At 35.5% G+C, this 9,723-nt stretch overlaps 1 protein-coding gene across 1 annotated transcript in view; it reads left to right on the top strand.

Moving 5' to 3' along the window:
• Nucleotides 1-9,723, top strand: part of PLSCR4 (phospholipid scramblase 4) — a 149,924-nt gene that overhangs the window by 206 nt on the left and 139,995 nt on the right. The window lies entirely within an intron of this gene.

Here is a 9,723-nt window from a genome sequence, read left to right as displayed (position 1 = left end):
TTCCTCCTGTCTCCTTGCCTGCAGTAATGAAAATTTAACTTGATAGTTCTCATTCTTCGGGATGAGGGTACACATGATAAAAACAAAAATACCTAAAGTTTGACTCCACAGAATAAAACATTGCGTGGCAAATTCCAGTAAGTAAAGGCCAATGACACATTTCAAAACTATTTCAATATATAATAGTGTTCTAATAACCTTCCTCTAAAGAACTCAAATCGGAAACAAGAAAAACTAATAGATTAAAATGGACAAATGGTAGCTTGTAAAAGAGGAGAGACAGATGACTCTCAAAAAACCATAAAAATTAGTCAACCTTGTCATTGTAAAAGATAAGAAAAATAGGACAAGTGTTCTTTTGACTCAGATTGACAGTGACGAAATTTTGATAAAATCTGTGTTGGGAAGTGTATACATTGTCAGGAGTGCAAATTGGTCTTTATATTGTGTTATGTAATTGGACTGTAGCTATCAAACAGCAGGAAACCGATCTAGCTATTTTGCTTCCACGTATATACCCAACAAAAATAAATACACATATATTTACTTGCACATTTTTTGAAATAGTAGAATGAATGAATTCATTTTGAATGAATTTAAATTTCCATTAAGTGGCCAGTTAATTGCAGTCATCAAGAAGGATAAAGTTTATATGAATTGGAAAGTGATCAAACTGAAGACTTTAATAAGTTTAAATACACAAACACTGAAGACTGTCGTATTATAAGGTGCTGTAAATAGTGTTTGTGCCCCTTCAGAATTGAGTCCTAATACCTCGTATAATAATGGTGGAATCTTTGGGGAGTGCTGAGTTCATGAGGATGGCACCCTCATGAATGGCCTCAGGCAAAGAAAGATCCCTTACCCCTTCCACTTTGTGAGGTTACAGTAAGTCTGCATGTGGGAAGAGGGACCTCACCAGATCAGGCTGGCTCCCTGATCTTGGACTTCCAGTCTCCAGAACTGTGAAAAATAAATGTTTGTGGTTTATAAGACACCTCGTTTATGGTATTTTTGTTACAGTGGCATAGATGGACTAAGACACAAGGTATACATATTAGTTTGGTTCTTAGAATGTCTCCCAGAAGACAAAAAATCTGGTATCTCTAAAGGGTACCTTTATTTAAATTCAAGTTAGTTAACATACAGTGTAGTATTGGTTTCAGGAGTAGAACCCAGTGATTCATCACTTTCATGTAACCAGTGCTCATCCCAACAAGTGCCCTTCTTAATGCTCAGCATCTTTCTAGCCCATCCCCCACCCCCCTGCCCCACCAGCAACTTTCAGTTTGTTCTCTGTCTTTAAGATTCTCTTATGGTTTGCCTCTCTCTCTGTATTTATCTTATTTTTCCTTCCCTTCCCCATATTCATATGTTGAGTTTCTCATATTCCACATATGAGTGAAATCATATATCTTTCTCTGACTTATTTTGCTTAACAAGACACACTCTAGTTCCATCCATATTATTGCAGATGGCAACATTTCATGCTTTATGATTGCCAAGCAATATTCCATTGTGTATGTGTGTGTGTATATATATATGTGTATGTGTGTGTGTATATATATATATATACACACACACACGTATATGTGTATGTACACACATGCACGTATTCTTTATCCATTCATTAGTTTGTGGAGATTTGGGTTCTTTCCACAATTAAGCCAGATGGAATCCTTATTTTTCATGATAAAAGTATCCCATGACCGCTTGAATTTTTTGTTATTGTGTTTGTCTGCAGATAACACATATTCTAAGATGTCCATTTTTATAAATATATGATTTCTTATTAAAGTGATTTAATCATAGGCCTCATGATCTCCTGCTTTATTATAATTTTTTATTCTAGAAGTCTAGATAGATAATAATACAATGAGACATTATCTGTTAATAGTCCATATATAATTAACATGGTAATTCTATTATATAATACATTTTATATAAATCTCATGAGAATATTGTTCTTTCAATATTTTTATACTCCATAATGACAAAAACAATTTTCCCTCAAAGCTAAGATTGAGAGAGACCTAATAGTCTCTAAACCATTTAAACTAATTTAATATATTTAATAAAATTTATCTAGAAACTGTGGTTATCAGCTTGTTTCCATTCAGTCTCATGCTTTTAATTTAAAATAAAGCCAAATGCTGACCTTTATAATCCTTAACATTTGCCGAAAAGAAGGAAATAATTTATCATACACTGTTCGTTTGGAAAGTCATAGTGTGAGTAAAACAAGGAATATGTTCATGTAGATTACAAAAAGGATAATGTAAAATTGATTAGATTTTGCCAAATGTCATTTAGTCATAGTGAAAAGCATTCACATCTCAAGTTTTTTTGTATGATTGATTCCATGATAATACGTAATTAAATGAATGCATTACATTTACAGTTCTGATAATAAAACATTGTGAATTTATGGATATCTGTATATTTACGTTATCTCATAGATCTTTATCTTATTAGTGCAAAGCCTATATAGTGAGTTTTAGGATAGTTTTTCTATTCCCAGCACATGTGACAGGAAACTATTAAAGTGCCAGTGTGCTGAATAGGAATGACTGAATCCTTCATAGTTCTTGGATTTGACTTCTTATTGAGCCCACACAAGTATCTAGATCTGTTTTTTTTTTTCCTCATCATATCTCCCCTCAGAGAGTCCCCGTTAAAATTTCTTGCAGGCCTGGTTTAGTGGTCACAAACTCCTTTAATTTTTGTTCGTCTGGGAAACTTTTAATCTCTTATTTTGAATGACAGCCTTGCTGGACAGTGAATTCTTGGCTGCATATTTTTCTGATCCAGTACATTGAATATATACTGCCACTCCTTTCTGGTCTGCCAAGTTTCTGTGGATAGGTCTGCTGCAAACCTGATCTGTCTTCCCTTGTAGGTTAAGGATTTTTTTTTCTTTGCTGCTTTCATGATTCTTTCCTTGCCTGAGTATTTTGTGAATTTGACTATGATATGCCTTGGGAATGGTTGGGGTTTTTTTAATCTTGTGGGAGTCCTCTGTGCTTCCTGGATTTTGATGTCTGTGTCTTTCCCCAGGTTAGGAAAGTTTTCTGCTATGATTTGCTCACATAATCCTTCTATCCGTTTTTCTCTCTCTTCATCTTATGGGACCTCTATGGTTCTGATGTTCCTTTTTCATGAGTCACTGATTTCTCTAATTCTTAAATTGTGCTCTTTTGCCTTAGTCTCCCTCTTTTTTTCTGCTTCATTATTCTCCAGAAGTTTGTCTTCTGTATGGCTGATTTACTGCTCTGCCTCATCCATCCTTGCCACCGTGGCATCCATTCGAGATTGCAGCTCAGTTATAGCATTTTTTATTTCATCCTGACTAGCTGTCACTTCTTTTATCTCCACAGAAAGGGATTCTAATCTATTTTCAACCCCAGCTAGTATTCTTATTATCATGATTCTAAATTCTGGTTCAAACATCTTGCTTGTTCTGTGCTGTTAAAGTCCCTGGTTGTCATTTCTTCCTGCTCTTTCTTTTGGGATGAGTTCCTTCATTTTGTCATTTTGAAGGAAGAAAAGGAATTAATAGGGTGAAAAAATTAAACTTAAAAAATTAAAAACAACACATACACACAATAAATCAAATAAATGGTGCTAGATCCTAGGTGTATTTTGGTTTGGTTGTTTGTTGAAAGCAGCTTGATAGATTAGAAAAAATAGGAGGTATAAAAAAGAAAAGAAAAAAAGAGGAAAACTTTTGAAAATTTGAAAAAATGAATACAATGAAATAGAATAAAATGAAATGATGGAAGTAAAATAGAATTTGAAGAATTTACAAAAAAGTAAAAAATATAGTAGAAAAATTTAAAGAAAAATATTTTTTTTATTTTTACTTATTTCTAGGAGAGAGAGAGAAAGACAGCGTGAGCAGGGGAGGGTCGGAGAGAGAGGGAGATACAGACTCTGAANAAAAAAAAAAAAAGAAAATTGAATAGATGGGCCAGCAAACAGGCTGAAATACGATTGAAATTACACTGTTTTCCCCTAGAAGTCAAACTATGTAGCACTTTATTGTCTGTAAACTAAGCAGGTGGAGACACTTATGATGTTCCTGAAGAGTGAGTTTGGCCCAGTTTGACAGGTCTTAGTGTAACGGCTCCCTTCTCCACTAGATGGCACTGCTTAGCTTACTGGGGGTGGGGATTGCTGTTGCATTTGTAGGTGTGTATGTGCATGAGGGGTGAAAATGGCATCACCCACTACCCAGTCTCTAGTGTTGGAGCTCTGTTCTCCCTGATCAACAATTGTGTACCCATTCTTTGTCTCCAGCTTTTGTCCACTCCCCACTTTTACACTGTCCATGACCAAGCCATTAGGTTGCCAGGTGGCAACTCCCTCCTGAGTTTTATCTCTCATGCAGCTGGGTTTCCCAGCCCATCATATGTGAAGCACTGTGGCTTTGACCCGCTCAGACCTCCTGGGAGAGGGTCTCACCAAGCACTGGCCAGGTGCTGGCCGCACCCAGGAACATTCGCAGGACAGTGCTACTGCCGATTCCCAGACTGTGGCTGGGTGCCAACCCGCCTCAGAAAAAGTTCACACAATCGTGTAGCAGCAGTGTTTTAGGGATTATGGAAAATCACAACACACATCTGGCACAAGGCTTTACCCTTAATGACCTTGTTCAAGCACCAGCAAATGTAGTTGTTCTGTGGTGTCTGTTAGGACCTTTGCCTGTGGGGAGGCCACACAGCCTCTACCAAATGTCCTCCCAGCAGGGGAACCACCACTCCCCGTGTGGCCCAAGGACCCCCGGACTTCACTCTGCTCCTGGGGATTCACCCTTCCCACCAGAGCACCACCAGGTATGGAGCTGCAGAGTTTCAGGCTCTCTGTTCCCCCTGTTTATAGAGTCTTAATGGAATTTAAACCCTCTCCTTTCTGTTTTCTCCCTTTTTAGTTCAGTTCCTGTGGCTGTTTCCATTTTTCCACTTTTCTTCAGCTGCTTTTGGGGGTGGTGTTTTTCCCATACTCTCCCCCATTTTTTGTCCTCTCTCCACAAGCAAAAACAGCTCCCTGCCCTCCACAGCTTCTCTCTTTCTCAGTTCACCTCTCCTCCATGCCACGAACCTGATGAGTTCTGTGGTTCAAGTTGTCACAACTATCTTGATCTTAAGTAACCAAGAAACTCATGAAACTCATGAACACAGTATACCACACGAGCTATTATTAAAAACCTATTAAGAGAATTAAACTTGGAAGAGTGTGCATATACTATCCATCTGGTGAACTCAGAAGGTCTTTTTATTTACGGATTCACTATAAGAGAGTACTTAGTTAGTTCTGGGGTTTTTTTCCATAGATTAATCTTTATTCAATTTTGCAAGGTCATCATTACAAATACATGTTTTTTATATTTTTAATTTAGTGGTATTGGGAGTTTTAAGTGTAAGTAGGGGTTTTTGCTGCTATTATAGATGACTTAAAATTACAGTGATTCTTGCCTCTTTTAATTGCTGTAAAATTTACATATAAAATTTGTTATAAAATATATACATACATAAAATTTACCATTTTAACCATTTTTAAGTTTATGATGCAGTCGCAGTTCTATTTTTATTTTATTCAGATTATTAAAATCTATTACATATGTACTGTAGAAAACTTGAAGAGGAAACATTTTGTTATTTCCTCTAGGTTTTTTAGACTTTTAAAAACAAAATTGGGGTGCCTGGGTGGCTCAGTCGGTTAAGCATCTGACTTCGGCTCAGGTCATGATCTCACAGTTCGTGGTTTAAGCCCCACGTCAGGGTCTGTGCTAACGGCTAGCTCAGAGCCTGTAACCTACTTCAGATTCTGTGTCTCCCTCTCTCTCTGACCCTTCCCTGCTCACGCCGTTTCTTTCTCTCTCTCAGAAATAAATAAAACATTAAAAGAAATTTTTTAAAAAAACACAAAATTATCCACATTATAATTATTCATATTATATTATAAACATTTTATAATTTTTACAGAAATAGCCATATCTCTTAAGGTTGGTAATAAGATTGTATCAGATGGTTTCACTATAATGTATTTACTTAACCATTATGAAATATGTATATTATTTTTCTTGAGTTTCAACATAACAAAAAATATGCAGTATTTACACTGTCACAGAACAAANACACTGTAAAAGAACAAATTCAAGTATAACTGTTAAAAAATATATTTAGCCATTTTCTTTTTCTGAAACGTTTTGTATAATATTTAAATGCTTGAGAAGGTAGGAAAATGACTAAACATTTTGGACATATTTTCATTAAATTGATAAAAGTTTGGGAGGTAAGCCAGTTGTTTCCAGGAACATTATATATCCTATTAATCATCCATTTTTAAAATATTTACTATTTTAGACACCCCAGAATAGTATTTTAGCCAGTTTAATTTATGATTAATATTATAATATACAAATATATATTTATTTTTTAAAAATCTGCAGTGACTTGACCTAATACAAAAATCACAACAAAATGCTTGTTTTAAATTTTGCTATAGAAGGTTTTAATTTGTACTTCAGTTTTATTCTCAATTATTTTTGTATTGTTTTAATGTGAAAGGTTTATATAGTTGCACGTTTTTCAAAAAGGACTCAATAGAAAAGAAATAATCTGTAAATCTGATCATGTCTTAGGTTCTTAGGATCATTTCCCTAGGTCATAATTATTTACCTAAATGTTATATGTTTCCGTAATTAAATAAGTACATGTATACAATTAAAAAAGATACTAATTCTTTTGTTTAAAAACAGAAGTTATATTTTATCTTAGATTGGCTTTTAGTAGCAGAGATAGGTCCTTGTCCAAGGAAAGAATAATAGGTATCTTTGAACAAAAGATGACTTGAGAGATAATAGTGGTGAAATTTGGGGTGCTTGCCATGGTTCATGACACAGTTTTGGGTACACGTGCAGAGTCCTTAATTAAAACCATCTATGCAGTGTTTTTATAGCAAAACTCATCATCTTGAGATTTGTCGCCAATAGATGATCATTGCCCATAGCTAAATTTTATCCCAGCTGGCTATTCAACCTTGAGTTCGATACATTTACAATGGTATAATGACAATTTTAAGAGGAAAAGAAAGCTTCTGTTTGTATTTAAGGGTTGTCAAAATATACATGAACAATGTAAATCAGTTTGCAAGTACATAATAGAGTATTATCAGTAAGTATTTCAGTAGTACCAGGAAGTTATGCCTATTGTATTTGGGAGTACACCCAGTATAATATGAGGTCAATTTCAGGGATACTGCTGCATGATTGCCTTTGGGTTGATAAGATCCTTAAAAAATAAACAGTCCTGGAGAGTTCACCATAATTAATACCTATTATTTTATGAATTTAAAAGCATTTTCTAATTTCCCATGGATTATTCAGAAATATTTTATTTCTATGTTTTGGAGGTTTTTCTGTTATCCATGAGTTAGTGGTCCCTAGTTTAATTCCATTATGGTCAGAGAACAAACTTTGTGTAATATAACCTACATATTTAGTAATTGATAGTCAAAAATTAAAACCCAGTAAACTGAAATTTCTGATCTTTGGGGTCTTAAATTACCACTATGTAAATGCTGCATCTATCTACAGTTCACCACTCCTTGTAAACCTACTTTAAACTTCTGAAAAATAAATTTCAATCTTTCTCTTTAAAAAGTTCTAATTTCTTTGTTCTTGTCACAGAAGTTAGTTTCAGCTTGATATTTAACAACAGTTATCTGTTCAGGAATTTTGAAATATGGCTCTTTTACCTATCTTTTCCAGGCTTGTTTGGTACCGTAAATAATTTTACATAATAATCCTGCAAGAAAACAAAGGTGGTAAGCTTTTTGACATCAGTCTTAGTGATACTTTTTCGTCTGTCTCATCAAACAAGTACAACAAAAGCTAAAATAAGCAAATGGGACTAAATCAAACTGAGAACCTTTTGCAAAGTTGAAGAAACCATCATCAAAATGAAAAGACAACCTAGTGAATGGGAGAAGATATTTACAATGATATATCTGATAGGGGGTTAATGTCCAAAACATATTAAAAAGCTCCTGCCTTTTTGTTCTGTCTCCCCCTGTCAGCTGCTAAGAAGGTGTGTTTCAGGTTACATTCTAGAATCTACCCAGGTTGTGAACTAAGATTTAATTTACCTGTAACACTTAAAGTGGAGTAGCCATGTATGGCTACAGAAAAAAAATTAACATATTAGCCTTTTACTGCAAAGACTAATAAATGGTTTATTTTTAAACACAACATACTTTAGTTAGAATTATTAACATGTTAACTTGTATGAACCCAGCCTATATCCCTACTGTGAAATATGAGTTATGAAATTTTAACACTTTATTTTTTTAATGTTTTATTTATTTTTGAGAGAGAGATAGAGACAGCATGAGCAGGGGAGAGTCAGAGAGAGAGGGAGACACAGAATCCGAAGACAAGCTCCCAACTCTGAGCTAGCTGTCAGCACAGAGCCTAATGCGGGGCTTGAACCCATGAACCGTGAGATCATGACCTGAGCTGAAGTCCGATGCTTAACTGACTGAGCCACCCAGGTGCCCCGAAATTTTAACACTTTAAAAGTATCGACCTATTTACTAAGAGCTTTATCAAGGCTCTCATAGAAACAAGATTGTATAAATATTATCTCATTTTATCATAAAGCACGATAGTAACATAGAGAAAAAATATTCAGTTTTTCATATTACAGGGTTGCAAAAAAAAAGACCTCTATGTATAAGTTAAAGATTAATGGGTAATATATTTTCCTAATTTTCAGATGTTTTTAACACTTTGTATCAGATGCTCTTTTAAGTCTATTGCACACTAACTCCATTCTTCTGAACGATATGACATGATGAAACTATGGTGACCTAAAAGCGAATCCTGCAGACACTGAAGCTACACTCTATCTCCTTTGTCTTCAGTTAGCTAGAAATAGAAAAGATGCCTCTGCAATCTTTCCATTTTATTTTAGTCCATTCCAGTATCATGCTTAGTGCAAAACAATGCTCATGAAACTTTACCTGCTAGAATTATAAACAGTGGCGGTGAGGAGGAAGTGAGTGGTGACAGCGGGAAGCCCAGCATAAAATCTTATGCATGGGTGCTCAGTAATACATGTTACATGGCTGAAAGGCTAACAACTTTTTTATATACTATTCTTCAATATAGACATTTATTTTTGGTCTTTTCATTAGTTTGTATAGTTTGTCTATTGAAATAATAGTAATAATGGAACTTTATTGAGGGTTTGCCTTGTGCCAGGCACCATTTTAAATGCTTTCTAAATGGGGTATTCTTGTCTTCACAGTAAGAGTTCTGTAAGGTGGATCTATGATCACACCTGTGTTGTATAGGATAACCGAGAACAAAGAGATTGCCTGATTCACCCCCCATTAAGGACATCTCTGGAATTTGAACCCACACTCTGGACCACTGTCCACATTGTCTGAAGTGTGCCAGTGGCCGCTGTTGGTCAGCCACCAGTCCTGCCCTCCTTCATGCATCCCATCTTCTTTTCAAAGGATATTCTTTTCTAACAGTTTCACGTTAAACCCATAGAGGAAGGTGAGGGAGTGTAGTAGCTGCGAACGGTTTGCAGAAACTACTGTCCCTGCCCCTGCTAAGACTCAGAAGGAATTGTCCAGATGGTGATCCCTCCCCCCACTTTTTTTCTCTCTACTAACAGTCGAAGGCTCTGGAGACAGGCAGGACCCTGCATG

The sequence above is a fragment of the Crocuta crocuta genome, unplaced genomic scaffold (assembly GCF_008692635.1).
Source record: "Crocuta crocuta isolate KB4526 unplaced genomic scaffold, BGI_CrCroc_1.0 scaffold54, whole genome shotgun sequence".
Taxonomy (NCBI): domain Eukaryota; kingdom Metazoa; phylum Chordata; class Mammalia; order Carnivora; family Hyaenidae; genus Crocuta; species Crocuta crocuta.
The sequence above is the reverse complement of the archived record's forward strand: the minus strand, read 5'-3'. Positions and strand labels throughout refer to the sequence as shown.